At 36.3% G+C, this 15532-nt stretch overlaps 1 protein-coding gene across 1 annotated transcript in view; it reads left to right on the top strand.

The window, feature by feature from the left end:
• Positions 1–13667: 13667 nt before the first annotated feature.
• IFT80 (intraflagellar transport 80) overlaps positions 13668–15532 on the top strand; it is a 95621-nt gene continuing 93756 nt past the window's right edge. Inside the window, exon 1 of the mRNA XM_080797091.1 lies at positions 13668–13883. The gene's annotated coding sequence lies outside the window, so the exon portion shown is untranslated. The remainder of the gene's footprint in view (positions 13884–15532) is intronic.

Below are 15532 nucleotides of genomic sequence, written 5' to 3'. Positions count from 1 at the left end.
CAACCCTAGGTAGGAGTCATGACCTGAGACAATGGCAGCTGCTTAACCCACTGAACCACTCAGGTGCTCCCATCTCATTTTTAGATCATTGCGCAGCACTCTGGCATATTGTTGAGTATGATTTTTTTTTATGCTAGTTTATGAATTAAAAGGATGAATTAAAGATGACTACGTATTTGAGATTTTCTGGCTAGAATTTATTAGGCCATACTGTAAAAGGATTATAAATACAGCAATATAAACAATTATAAAAGGCTGGCTCAGTTGGTGGAACATGCAACTCTTGATCTCATGTTGTGGGTTCGAGCCCCACACTGGGTGTAGAGATTACTTAAAAATAGAATCTTACAAAAAAGATTAATAAATTGGCTATAGAACAGGACAGATAGTAATGACTATTCCTCTTGATAATATAATGTTATACATTTACATATTATACATTTTATTTGTTATACATACACATGATATATATATGCATCCATGTAATGTGTACATAAATACATTATACATTATATATTAGTACATGAATGTTATTGAAATTCTCACTTTTTTTTTTTTTTAAGATTTTATTTATCTGACACAGAGAGAAAGTACAAGCAGGGGGAGCAGCAGAGGGAGAGAGAGAAACAGGCTCCCTGCTGGTCAGGGAGTCTGAAGTGGGGCTCTATCTCAGGACCCGGGGATCTGACCTGAGCTGAAGGCAGATGCTTAATCAACTCCCTGAAATTCTCACCTATCTTAACAGATAGGCTCCCTGAAATTCTCACCTATCTTAACAGAAGAAATAGGAAGTGAGGAAGTAGAATAGTGTTTTGGGGAAAGACTTTTTGAAAAATGAGTTTGCTTTTATTCATGTCAGTCGGGATTAGGAAAGATATATCCAGTGGGAGCAGAGGCAAAGAATATAGCATAGGAAAGAAAATAGGATGAGGCAGTGCTATATGAATGAATGAAACATACAAATAGATTAGTTTTTTAAGGTTGTAAAGTGAGGATAGCACCAGAAAATGTCCATTCTTAGACTCTAGGAAGGAGAAATAATTATAGTAATGCCTCAGGATGGATTCTAGATTATAGGTGATAGAAAACCTAATCTAAATTGTCTTGAGACAATTTAGAGAAAAAGGGAAGTTTTTCTTCCCCATCATTTATTTGAATAAAAGTCGTGGGCCACCTGTGAAACAGTCTCTGCAAAGGGAATGGAATGTTCTAATTGGCTTAAGTCTCTCTCATGTTGGCTTCATTGAAGCCACATGGGCTAAAAGTGGGGAAGTGGGTGTTCCAAAGAGAAAAATTCTTTGTAGCTAGGAAGAGTGACAAAAAACACCAATTTTCAACTATGAATAGCTAACAGTTATGTAATTTTTACTATGTTTCAGGCACTTCACTGGACATTTTACATACATTTAATTATCATAACCAACCTGTGAAACAGATATTATTAGACACATTTTATATAAGGAAGAAAACAATACAGTATCTGGAAGATCAATAGGTAAAAGTTTCAATAAAAGGGGGTGAAGTGCAGTAGAGACTGAAGGGAATGAGAATGGTGATCTTATGAGAAAAATAACATTAGTTTTTTTTCAAATGCAGAAATGCATAAAGAAGACAACAGAACTGGGCCATAGTCTTATCACTCAGATAATCCTGTACTAAACATACAAATGTATAGATAAGTAAAATACTATGAACATAGTAAAAACTTCAAATGGTACAAAAACCTAAAACGATAATTAAAACCTTCCGTTCTCATCCCAGTGCACCTATCCTCACAAAGGTCTCCATTGTCTTGGATATCTTCCCAGAAAAATGTTTTAGAATCTTCTAGCTTAAATATAGGCCTTTTTATTTACACAAAAAGGATTGTGTTATATTATACTGCCATGAACTTTGCTTTTGTCATTATACATCTCTTTCTATATGAGTACATACAGCTTCAACACACACAGATTTGCCTCATTTTAAATTTTTATTTATTTTAAAAAATATTTGTTTATTTGACAGAGCACAAGCAGGGTTAACGGCAAGCAGAGGGAAGAGAAGCAGGCACCCCGCTGAGCAGCGAGCCCAATGCGGGACTTCATCCCAGGACCCTGGCAATCATGACCTGAGGCAAAGGCAGCTGCTTAACCCACTGACCCACCCAGGTATTCCCATCTCATTTTCTAGGTAGTTGCACAGCACTCTGGCATATTGTTGAATGTGATTCTTTTATGCTAGCTGATGAATTAAAAGGATGAATTAAACATGACTACGTATTTGAGATTTGAGAATCTCATGGTTTACTGGCTAGAATTTATTAGGCCATACTGTAAAAGGTTTATAAATACAGCAAACAAGAATAGTATTAAAAGTCTGGTTGGCAATATCTAGATATAATCATGGCTGGAACTGCAGGGAAATGTAAATACCGCAGTATATACATACACTTTAGCAAATGCATAGAGGCATTGGAATGGGATGGGGGTTAAAGATCTTTAGTAATTGAACTCTATGGCCATTTGCAAGCCTGTTTTCTTTGCTTATTATGTCTCTGAATCTGTCTCTGGAAATGGTGCGCCTGCCTCGCTCTTCTCTGACATGCAAGAGATCCTACCTCTAGTCTGCAAGTGATTTTATGACAGGGTAACCTGAGTAAAAAGATCTGCTTTCCTCTCTCTCCCTCCGTGCTCTCCTGGGAAAGAATCACAGGAATATGACCAGAACTATCAATTTAGAAAACTGTACGTAAAAGTTGCACTTTTAAAAATAGAGCCTTGGATAGTCATAAGCAAACCATTCATTTTAATATCAATACCCAAGGGCTAGCCAGTATGCAAATGACCCAGAACTTGGTATAAATATACTTATGATTTAGCTCTTGTGATTTGTCTATTCTTTACATTCTTGTTCACTCCTGAGGCTTATCTGCTATTTCTTATCTATAAATTGATGTTATGCCTTCCCTCTTTCCTGCCTAAAATTTTTCTCATCTTGTTAGTGCTTCTACCTCTTAATTTTAATTCTTTTTCTAAATAAGATTTTTTTTGTTATGTATTTATTTATTTGAGAGAGAGAAAGAGAGAGTGCGAGCAGAGGGAGCAACAAAGGGAGACGGAGAAGGAGATAATATTAAGCAGACGTTGCTCTAAGCCCAGAAACTAGCTCCGGCCCCCATTTCATGACCCTAAGATCTCAACTTGAGCCGAAATCAAGAGTTAGACGCTCAACGGACTGAGCCAACCAGGTGTCTCTCTTAGTTTTAATTCTTAAATCTAATTCTTTTTTTTCTTTTTTTGTAAGCCATTTAACCATTTTTAAGTGTATAGTTCAGTGGCATTAAGTACATTTATATTGTTATACTATCATCTCCATCTATCCACAGAACTCTTTTCATCTTGCAGAACTGAAACTCCATAGCCATTAGAGAATAACTCCCCATTCTTCCTCCTCCCTGCCCCCAGCCCTTGGCAACCACCACTCTACTTCCTGTCTCTATGAATTTGACTACTGTAGTACTTCATATAAGTCGAATATACAGTATTTGTCCTTTTGGATGCTAACTGGATTATTTCAGTTAGCATAATGGTAAGCCGAATTCTCAAAATTAGTTCTGAATTCCAGTTTCTTGGTTCTAATTCATTTCCGCATTATAAACATATATCCACAAGCTGAGTGTGTAATCTATGATGAACATTTAAACTTAGTTTTTGATAGAAGTATACAGAGTTCTGTAATAAACAGGCGTATGTAGTTGCATATATATCTTGATGTACATTTATATATATGTGATAAATTTCTATGACTAGCGATTCTTCCCAGGCTAGATTTCTTATACAATACTTCCATTGAATTGTAGCTTCTAACAAAGTTTAGCACAGATGTGTCAGATTGGCAGAGTCTAGGGTACTTACCTCTGTCTAGCTATAAGGAAGGCTAGAGAGGAAATAATGTTTCTTATAATGAGAAAAGGACTCGTAAGATAGGGGATTATCCGAGTATAGGAAAACCAATCAAAGGTTTGGAGTAGAGAACAAGAATAAATGACCATTAGCAGTAATTTACCTGCTCTTCAGTAATGTATGCGTTTCTGTTTCTCCATATGCCAGCACTGGGTTCTGAGTATTTTGCGTTTAACCACTCTGATAACAGAAAAATGGTATCTAGTTGTTTTAGTTTTCATTTCTTTAATTATAATTGAGGCTAAGCATTGTTTCATGTTTTTGATTGCCCACCTACCATCTGTACTTATGTTTCTGTGAACTGTTAATTTATATGTTTATCAGTGCCCTTGATGAAGTGACTTCATGGATGACTGTGTTGTCTTAGTTATTTTCTGCTTCTATAGTATTGCCAGTCTATCCCTCCCCACTGATTCCTTCTCTTTTGTCCCCAAACATACTAGTTAACGCTAACTAGTTAGGGTTTTAACTAGTTACCCTAGTTAAAAGGGCCTTTATAGCTACTATTCTATTTCATCCTTTAACCTCTACACTTAAATAGCTTAATATGTACAGTTATATAACTTTTAACTTCTACACTTATGACCTATGCTGCTGATTCCATTTTAGAGCATGCAAGGATGGTTCTAGATGCAGAGAATATAGGAATGAACAAAATAGACAAAAGTTCTTGTACTTAGGAAGCTTACATTTTAGAAAGGGAACAGTAAGTAAAATGCATAGTATGGCAGTTGGCCTTAAATAGGGTGTACAGGGAAGGCTTCACTGAGAAGGTGATTTGGGGGGAGAGATAAAAAAGGAGATATAAAGGAGGGAAGAGGAGTAAGCCATGCAGCTACCTGGGGGCAGGGACTTCAGTCAAAGAATACAAGTTCAAAGGCCCTGAGGCAGGAGCATTCTTAGTATGTTAGAAAAAGAAGAGGTTTGTGTGTTTGGAGCAGTTTGAGTGAAGAGAGAGAGAGGAATCAGGTAGGGTCAGAGAATATTAGGATATATTAGGGTTCTCCAGAGAAAGAAGAGTTGATGTTGTAGTCTTGAGTCCAAAAAATAGAAACTTGGGCAAAATTTCTGTGTTGCAGTCTGGAGGCAGAATTCCTTCTTGAGTAAATAGTGGTCTTTCCTCATAAGGCCTTCGGCTGATTAGATGGAGGCCACTCACATTATGCAGGGAAATCTGCTTTACTCTAAGTCGACTGATTATAAATGTTAATCACTTCTAAAAAATACATTTATAGCAACATTTAGATTAGCCCAAATAATTGGGCACTGTTGTATAGCCAGGTTGACACATAAAATTAACCATTACAGTAGCGGAGTCCAGATTAAGAAAAGCTTTGAACACTGTTGCAAGAACTTCGTTTTAACTCTGAGTGAGATAGGAAGTCATTGTAGTGTTTTGAGCAGAGAAGTGCTATGATCTATTTTAAAACAGTCACTTTGGCTGCTGTGGTAAGTATAGATGATGAGGGGTTAGAGGCCAATTAAGAGGTTATTACATCCAAGCCAACAAATGAAAGCACCTTAAACTGGGGTCAGAACAGTACGGGTGGCAAAAATCAGATATTCTGAAGATACAGTATAAAAGTTTTGATTTTTAAAAGTTGGAGTTGGGATGTGAGAGAAGAGTCAGTGATAATTCCAATTCTAATTCTAGGCTTGTGCAACCACAAGAAAGGAATTACCATTTACTGAGATTGGTAAGGCCATGAGAGGAGCAAAGTTAGAGGAATGATCAGCGGTTTCATCTGGATCTCTAGTTTGAGATGTCTGTTAGACATTCAGATAAGTTGTCAAATAATCAGTTAGATATAAAATCAGGTTCAGTGGAGAGGTCTGAACTGGAGATATGAAATTGGAAGTTGTCACTATGCAGTCAATATGCTTGAATCTATATTAAGCCATGAAACTGGGTGATACCACCATGGCAGTAGTGTAAATATAGAGGAGGTACAAGAACAGAGCCCACAGTCTAAGGCTGGGAAAATTAGGACAAGAAGTTGGTGAAATTTATTCCCTCTATAACTCTGCAGTTCCTTTCCCTTCCTAAACTGCCCATTGAAGTAAAACCTAATACCCCAGTAGATTGAAAAGGAATCCTGTAGAGTTCCACGTACTCTTAGGAAGATTGCCTCTTCCTCCCTTACAAAACTGCATCAACACTGCAAACTACCTTAGAGACCAGTTCCAGGAAGATGGCTGCAATTTAAATTGATTATCCACCCTCCCTTGTGAGACCACTAGGACTATTCCAGCATGCCTTATATCTATGTTTACCTCAATCTCCACATTCAAGACTCTTAATTCCCTATGTTAGTTCGTTACTGGGCTTAGCTGTTGATGAAGGTAATTTACACATGATAAGACTTTATGTTCTGTCACAGAAAAGGTGGTAAAAACTGATATGACTCTCCACAAGGTCAAGAATCTTGGCTCTTTCTATCTTGTTACTGTTGTATACATGGCCTTGATGACATAGCATGGAGAGTGTTACTCTTATTTTTCAAGTTTTTATTTGTCAATTATGTTGTGATTTATAAAACTTTTGTAAGAGTTAATAAAATGGCTTCCTTAGGAAACTCATTTACTTTTCGTATTGCTGTTGTGGTTAACCACAGAATGTAAATCCCAGATTGGGCCACTAGGTTGATGATGATGTACCATCTCCACATGGGTTTCAGAATTGTTAATGCCCTGTGTGGCCACATCTAGTTTTGAGGGCAGCTGGGAAACATAGTTTTATTCTAGGTGGCCAGGTGTACAGCAAAAATTCAGATTTTTCTATCACAGAAGGAGGGATGAATGAATATTGCAGGACAGCCTGCCATTTCTACCATTTTCTACCACCTGTCCCAAACTCTTAACTCCTCCCCATAAATCCTACCATTCTACCTTTTGGAACTCAGAGTATGTTACTGGCCAAATCTGCATTCTCAGCCTTTACTCTGAATGATCCCTTTACCTTGGTAGTCTAACTTAAATCTTGTTGTTTCCTAAGAAAATTGCTTTCCCCATGGCCCCTTCAGGTGGAGGCTGTTTGCCTCCCAGGATCCCAGGTGTCAAAAGGCCTTATTTCTCACTGATGTATCTGGACAATGGATTCTTTTTCTCTTTCTCTTTATAATTCCCTACTCCCTTTAAACAAGTCCTACCAGATTAAACCATTCTCTATCCTTTTTGTAGTCAGTTGCAGATCAATGCAATTTTTCCTCATTCAATGAATATTTGAGCACCTAGCTGTCTTTATCCTCTACTACTAATATTGTCATTATTCTCAGTGATTTAATATCCACAAATCATTCCACTCCATTCCCTGGCCTCTTAGCTCCTTGGCCTCATATACCCACTTTCACAGTTTTTTTTTTTTTTTCTTTTCTAAAGATTTTATTTATTTGACACAGAGAGAGAGAGACTGAGACCACAAGTAGGCAGAGAGAGACTGGGGGAAGCAGGCTCCCTGCTGAGCAGAGAGCCCAATGTGGGGCTTGATCCCAGGACCCTGGGATCATGACCTAAGCTGAAGGCAGAGGCTTAACCCACCAAGCCACCCAGGCGCCCCGCACTTTCACAATCTTAACCTACCTTATCATTACCAATGTCTACATTCTCTCTCAAAATCTGATATAATTGACACATGATAAAATAAAATTAAAAACTCCAATCTGAATTTTAGTTTAGTTTTGTTTTGTTTTTAAGATTTTATTTGTTTATTTGACAGAGAGAAAGAGCACAAGCAAGGAGAGTGGCAGGCAGAGAGAGGGGGAGAAGCAGGCTCCCAGCTGAGCAAGGAGCCCAATGCGGGAGTTGATCCCAGGACTCTGGGATCATGACCTGAGGTGAGGGCAGATGCTTAACCAACTGAGCCACCCAGAAATCCCTTACATTTTTTCTCCTTAAGCCCCACAAATGTTGACCTATACTGGACCAAAAACAATTTATCAGTGATTTTTAGGGGTAAATGCATAGTTGCTCCCATCATTTTCTCATATAAAATTGCAGAATAGATCAAGTTAGCTATACTGTAGAGATTTTCTTATTATTATCTCCCCCACCCCAGCCACTCCCTCTCCCCAAATACTACTGACTGGTCAGCCTTGGTGACCATGGCTTTGGGTGGAAAAAAAGCCTCAATGCAGTCCTCAGGAAGCTTTGTACTTCCTCAAATTGGCAATGCTCTAATACTTCTTTTCCCTTACTCTACTATCCAGTCTCATATTAGAATGCACATATCCTTCTTGCAGATGATCTCAGCTAAATAGGATAGAAAATCTTTCTGAGCAAGGGAGAATCTTGCCAGTGTTGGAATGCCTTGCTCTGATTCCTTGGCACCAGGTTTCTGAATGGTTGCAGATATCTTTCTTATCAAAACCATACTGCCTTTACTATTTACATGGGATTATAATTTCTTTGGTGAGGAATTATTCCTAATTGTCATGGTTTTCAACAGTTTTAGGTATTTTGATGTAGGATACATCATGCCTTTGCCAAAGATCTTTTAAGTTTCTGATTGCAATTGTATATTCAGATTTTACATGTATTTTCTTATCTATTGCGTTGTCTTTCCAGAAGCACCAATTTGTCTGCCTTTATTGTTTTAAAATCCTTATAAGCTTGGTGAATTTGAATCATTGTGGAAAAAAAGCGGGATTTTGTAAGTACTTTTGCTCTTTTTCCTCCCCTATAATTAGGAGAAGTTCTGATGGAAAGGAGGAAGGAGTTTTGAGAAGGGTGCTGAAGGTATCCCAAAGACCAAAAAGTAAGCCCTGGAAGGTGTGCCTCAGAGAGAGCATATTCTTGCTCTGGCTACTATACATAGATTAATACTTTTGCAGAAGAACAGAAATCTCCCTAAGTGAACTAACTGGAAAAGAAGTGTTTCTGACCCTAGTTGCATGTTGGTTGACCATAAATCTTAAGATTTTTTCCCTGTGGTTTTAACAGTCCCCACCCCCACCCAATCTAACAAATTAATGAGCAGAATAAGTGAAAAAGGTGCTTTGAAATACTGCTGTATTTAGCACTTTGCTGATTTAAAAGTCTTCTTGGATTTGGGAGAATGAGAAATTATCTAAGGGAGGTCCACTGAATACTTACCTGTACTCAGCAGCTCCTTTGATGTAGTTAGCAGTAATTTTCTACTGGGCAAAGAGATATTTTTTCCTTTAATTAAACTTTCATTTGTTTTTTCTTTTTAAGTTAGTGATATTACTCAGAATTTTGTAACTATACATTAGGTTTAGACAATTTAGCAATTTTCTTGTTTATATAAATAAATATATGAGTTATAAATATATGTATGAGTAATTTAATTTTAAAAAAATTTTAAAAAGATTTCTTTATTTACTTGTGAGAGAGTGAGCAGAGGGAGGGGAGACAAGCAGACTTCCACTGAGCGGGGAGCCTGACCCTAGGCTCAATCCCAGGACCCTGAGATCATGATCTGAACCAGAATCAAGAATTGGCTCCTAACCAACTGAACCCCCTGGTGCCTAAGAGTAATTAAAAATATTTTATTTATTTATTTATTTTAGAGAGAGAGAGAGAGAGGGTGCATGTGTACATGCATGAGTGGTGGGGGAGTTTCAGAGTGGGGAAGGGGCAGAGGGAAAAGGAGAGAATCTCAGGCAGATTCCCCACTGAGCTTGGAGATCCACCTGGAGCTGGATCTCAGGACCCTGAGATCATTACCTGAGCTGAAATCCAGAGTCAGATTCTGGGGCGCCTGGGTGGTTCAATTGGTTAAGCAACTGCCTTAGGCTCAGGTCGTGATCCTGGAGTCCTGGGATCAAGTCCCACGTTGGGCTCCCTGCTCAGCAGAGAGTCTGCTTCTCTCTGATTCTCCTTCTTCTTGTGCTTTCTCTCGCTCTCAAATACATAAAGTCTTAAAAAAAAAAAAAAAAAAGAGGCGCTTAACTGACTGAACCACCAGGTATTCCAATTTATATATATATTTTTAAGTTTCTTATTTTCATTCCAGTATAGTTAACATACAGGGTTATGTTAATTTCAGGTATACAATACCGTGATTCAACAATTCTGTACATTACTCATTGGTCATCACGGTAAGTGTACTCTTTAATCCTCATCACCTATTTCACACACAACCCCACCCCTCATAATCATCAGTTTGTTCTTTATAGTTAAGAATCTGTTTCTTGGTTTGTCTCTCTCTTTTTCCCCTTTGTTTGCTTCGTTTCTTAAGTTCCACATATGTGTGAAATCATATGGTACTTGTCTTTCTCTGACTTACTTCACTTAGCATAATACTGTGTAGTTCCATCCATGTTGTTGCAAATGGCAAAAATTCATTCTTTTTTATGGATGATTAATACTTCATTATACACACACATACACACATACACCACCTCTTCTTTATCCATCTGTCAGTTTACACTTGGGCTGCTTCCATAATTTGGCTATTGTAAATAATGGTACAATGAACACAGTGGTACATATTTCCTTTTGAATTAGTGTTTTTGTATTCTTTGGGTAAATACCCAGTAGGGTGCTTCTGGATTATAGGGTAGTTCTATTTTTAATTTTTTGAGGAAACTCCATTTGATTTTTATCTTGTGATGACAAAATTATTTGGGGGAGTATTATTCTTTTTCTATATTTTTATTTGGCAAATTATCATTGCGATTTTTATATAACTTTTATAAGAGATTTATTGCCTCTTTCTTAAATAACTCACTTATTTTTCTCATTGCCACTGTGACAACCATAACTGTTGGTCAGTGTATCTGTCTCCAACAGAATGTAAACCTCAGATTGATGATGTCGTAATAGTCACATGTGGGCTCCAGAATTGAGGCCATTAAAATTAAGGCCTTGATCCCTTGATAAAACCTTGGGAATTTATTCTAATGTACCATTCAATAGGACCAATAATGATCTGCCATTAAGGGGTTCCCAGTTTACAGAGTCTTTTGATTTGGGCCTAGGACAGCTTTTGGAAATTATTTACCTGCTCAGAATTAGTGGTGGTCTGTACTTGTATACTGTTCAGGCAGGTTGTAGAGGACCTCTGGAGTCCCACCCAAGGCTTCCAGTCACTCCTTGGCAGGATTAGCATACTGACTCGTTTTCTTCTTCTTTCCATGTATTTGATGCCAACAGTATTAAAGGTGTTTTGGTGTTCTTAGAATGCTAAAATGTTTTGTTTGCTTTTATTTTTTGTGTACATGTATTTGTTTTTAATACATATTTTATATTTTCCCCCAACTTTTATTTTTACAGTGAATACAATCAAATTGCATTTTAAAATTTTGCTGAAAGTAGAGACATGAGACTGAAGATATCTCTTTTAAAAGAACCAAAACATATCCTTTTGATACTTATAAACCTTATTGTGATCATCTATTGTTAAAAGTTTCCTATTTTGTATTCTAGTTATAGAATGGATTTTTTTTTCATTCTTTTAATGGTAATTTAGCTAAATTGTTTTTGAAATATTTGAGTTCATGTGTTGCAGGTAATTTTCCAAAGCAAACTATTTGCTCTAAATCTTACTTTCAAATTCTTATTGACATTTTTCTTACTCTATTTAAGTACTGTGCTTAAGTACATAAAACACAGTTTTTGTTTAGTAGGATACTAAAGAGTAGTAGGATCCTAAAGAGTGGCTTTTTTTTTTTTTTTTTTTTAACCAAGTAACTTCTTTGCTAGTGTGATTTAGTATGTTTTCACTGAGTTTTGCTCTATTTCTTCATACTCATGATAAAGTGGAGGATAAGCCGGGGAAATCTGAGCCGTCAGACCTTTATTATTTCATGTGGGAAGGTAGTGATTATAAATATTTTCTCAAATGCATGACCCTGTATTGTGTTAGCAGGAATACCCAATTATGTATCAGGAGGATATGACAGGTCTCTCTACCTTCATCCTTAGTTATTTAGATTAGTGCTTCTATAAGAATCAACTGTAGACTATTACAGGTCTGTGAAAGGATAAGTACAGAAATTAGAAAGTAAGAGGTAAATTCTTAAAGCAATTTGACATTGTCATAACACCCAAATATAAGATCATTTTTCTAATAATTAATTTTTATTTTATCTTGTAAGATATAGATTTGAAATAGAGAAAAATGTGGTCCTTCATCAGAGATAGCAAAGCACTGTTTAGATATTTGATCAAATTTTTAAAATTTATACTATCCTGCTTATTTAACCTGTTGAGTGAAATAGAATTCCTTTGATTTCTCCTTAAATCCTTTTTACTGTCTTTTCAAAGTGTTCTCTCAAGAGTTCATGCCATATACAGTCTTACAGATTTTGACTGTGTCTGTAGTCTGCTTTTACAAGCTGAAGTATAACAGTTTTTTAAACTTTCTGAATCTGTCAGTCCCCTCATTTCTCCTGTATTCTTAGTTGACCTGTTAGGCTGAAGATCTATCACACACATCTGATGTGCACTTACAGCAATTTATACAAGGATAAACTTAATGTTTTTGTTTTGGAATGGTGTGTGTTTTTGTGTATTTTCTTCTTTTCTTGGTTTTATCTAACATTCTTCCTTCCTAATGTTACGTTTTACCTAACATTATTTAGACCATAGCAATTCTATTGGAACAGTTTTTTCAGTAATGGTCTCATGATATCCAGGTCCTTTTGTTTAGATTATATGTTGAATATTCCAATGCTACTTTGTTATCTATTTTTGAAGACTCTTAAGATCTTCCTTTAATTTCTCTTTTACCTTTTTGGTTATTTGCTTACTCTGTCATTTTGAAGTATTAAATCTTAGAACATTCCAGAATAATTATAGCACATTGTTTCTTTTTCCTTGGAGTTTATTGATTGTTCAGATAAGCCAATAAAAAACACTAGTGAGAAGAGGAGGAAGTAAAAGGATTATACAAAAATAGCAAGAGAACAAACAGCCCAAGTAGGAATGATCTGGTAATACAGATACCTGGGTATATGAAAGAGAAAGGTTTCTCTTAAATGACAAACTGAAATGCCTTCTCTATATACACAGTTCTGCTAGGGTAAGCAGCCTGTTCTGATGGAGGAACAGAGGGCTACTTGAGCACCTCAATTTATAGAAATCCTCCTGATAAGTCAGAGGCCGAAAAAATGGGCCTTACCCAGTGCTATGCATTGTGTAGGTGCAGTAAATTATAATTGAATTGATTCCTGGGTTTAATGTCAAAAAGCTTGTTAAGATTTTATTTTGGCAGGTAGGCTGTAGGTTTTTTTCTAGGTAAATTGTTATTATAATATGTAATTTAAGCAGGTATTTTACTGTTAGATTTCAGTCTTCTTTTAACACTTGATTTTTTTAACTTATCAAAATAATACATATTTCTTCTAATATGATATAGATCTATATAGATTTAAAAATTATAGTTCATTATTCTCACCTATCCCCCAACAGTTTAGTGTATATCCTTTCATACCTTTTGATCTGTTAAATGTCTTTGTGTATCTTTTGGTCTTATTTATGGAATCTTTTGTAACAAAATTAAAAATTTTTCATGTTGTCAGATCTTCTTTTTTTCCTCTTTTGGCATGTGGATTCTTGCTTTCCTTTCTTCTTGCAATTGTCTTGATAGATGCTTATTTTCCTTTACATGGAAAAATATGAAAGTCATGAAATGAAAATATATTTAGAAACTTGAAACATTTGACTCTATTTTATCTTTTTCTTATAATCTGCATCTGCAAATTATTTTATTATGATTTAAGGTTTTTGTGTGTCTCCTTAACATGGTGACACATCAAGAATTAGTAAGCTGTGTGGGTTGGACTACGGCTGAAGAACTGTATTCATGTAGTGATGATCACCAGATAGTGAAGTGGAACTTGTTAACCAGTGAAACAAGTCAAATAGTAAAGCTTCCTGATGATATTTACCCAATAGATCTTCACTGGTTTCCAAAAAGTTTAGGCATAAAGAAACAAACTCAAGCAGAAAGCTTTGTCCTCACAAGTTCTGATGGTAAGTTTTTAATAAATGTTATATGCTCATCTTTGTATTTAAAAGACATATTAGTGTGAATTTACACTTTTAGTTGTTTTACAGAGCTGATATTTGTAGATCTGCATACCTCTGTCTACACATTTAATCCATATTCTTTGTAGTCATTTGCTTTGTGTATAGGCTATAAAACTGTTGTCATGGGAGAAAGTAAAGCTGGCATATCATGGGATTTGATCTGAGCTTCCAGCTTTAGTTTTTCTGTGATCTCACTGAAAATAGTTGTTAAGCTGTTATCAGTTTTGGTTTTGAATTTAACTTTATAACATAACCACACTAAAAAAAAATATGGACACACATACAAAATATGGGCACAATGCAACATTTAATAAGCTATTTAATATTATCTTTCTTTTCTTTTTTTTAAAGATTTTATTTATTTATTTGAGAGAGAGAGTGAGAGATCATGAGCAGAGGGGGAAGGGTAGAGGGAGAAGCAGACTCCACAGTGAGCAGGGAGCCCGATGTGGGACTCAATCCCAGGACCCCAGGATGATGACCTAAGCCCAAGGCAAACACTTAACCGACTGAGCCACCCAGGCGCCCCTAATATTGTCTTTATTTTGTTACATGTTAATTTCCATGTTACATTTTAATTTCAACAGAGTTGGAGTTTTGTTTAATTTGACTGTAGCTTTACTACTGGTGAGTAAAAAGCATGATTTTTTTACTTTTTGAGGAAGTGTTTTTATTTTCATTGAAATAACTTGAACTGCTTTTGTCTATATTACACTTTACCTACTTTGTCAATTAAAAATACATTCATCAAAAGTAACGGAAACTTACTTGACTAACTTATGCACAGATGGAGTTTTTTGGTTCACCTAACTCTAGGGGTGGATCTTCAAGCACAGTTGCAATTAGGCCCCTGTTCTCATCATCTCTTAGATGGGTTCTCCCCACAAGGTGAGCATGATGGCAGCCAGTAGCTCAAGGCTCATCCCTAGAGAAGAAATGTCAGCAGAGAGTGCCTCCTCAGTATCTCTTGCAGACAGGTTGCAGGAGAGTCCTGGGGGAAACTTCTGTCCTGTGCTGATGAAAGTATCACTTTAGTCAAGGGACTGGGGCACTGATTGACTGAATACAACTGGCCTCAGGCCACCATGGAAAAGGAAAGAGAAAGAGAAGAGGGCTTTTGTAACAAGAACAGGGAAGGGATGTTATGACAAAGTATCAAATCAGATTTCACTTCTTTTACAGACAGAACTTAGGATGGTTTTTTTTTTAACCTTATTTTTCTGAACCTTGATTAAATGAGATATTGTGTGAAAGTAATTGGACTTAGAAGATTGACTCTGAACCACTGCTAGAATTTGGCTTACCTCAGATGTTAAAATGAAGGGTTGACTTTAAAAAAAAACAACTTTTAATTTTGATATAATTTCACATTTGCAGAAAGGTTGTAAGAATTGTAGAAATAACTCCTGCGTATCCTTTATCCAAATTCATTTCCTGTTAACATTTTGTCCCATATACTTCATCATTGACTTTCTCCCTCTCTCTCCCCTACTTCACTACACATATACACGCACATACACACACACACATACTTTTTTCCCCCTAAGTATTTAAGGATCATTTATAGACATGCAACATGCCCCTTTTACCAT

The sequence above is a fragment of the Martes martes genome (assembly GCF_963455335.1).
Source record: "Martes martes genome assembly, chromosome: 1".
NCBI classification, from domain to species: Eukaryota; Metazoa; Chordata; class Mammalia; order Carnivora; family Mustelidae; genus Martes; species Martes martes.
Note: the sequence above shows the minus strand (reverse complement) of the source record. Positions and strands in the feature narration are given on the sequence as shown.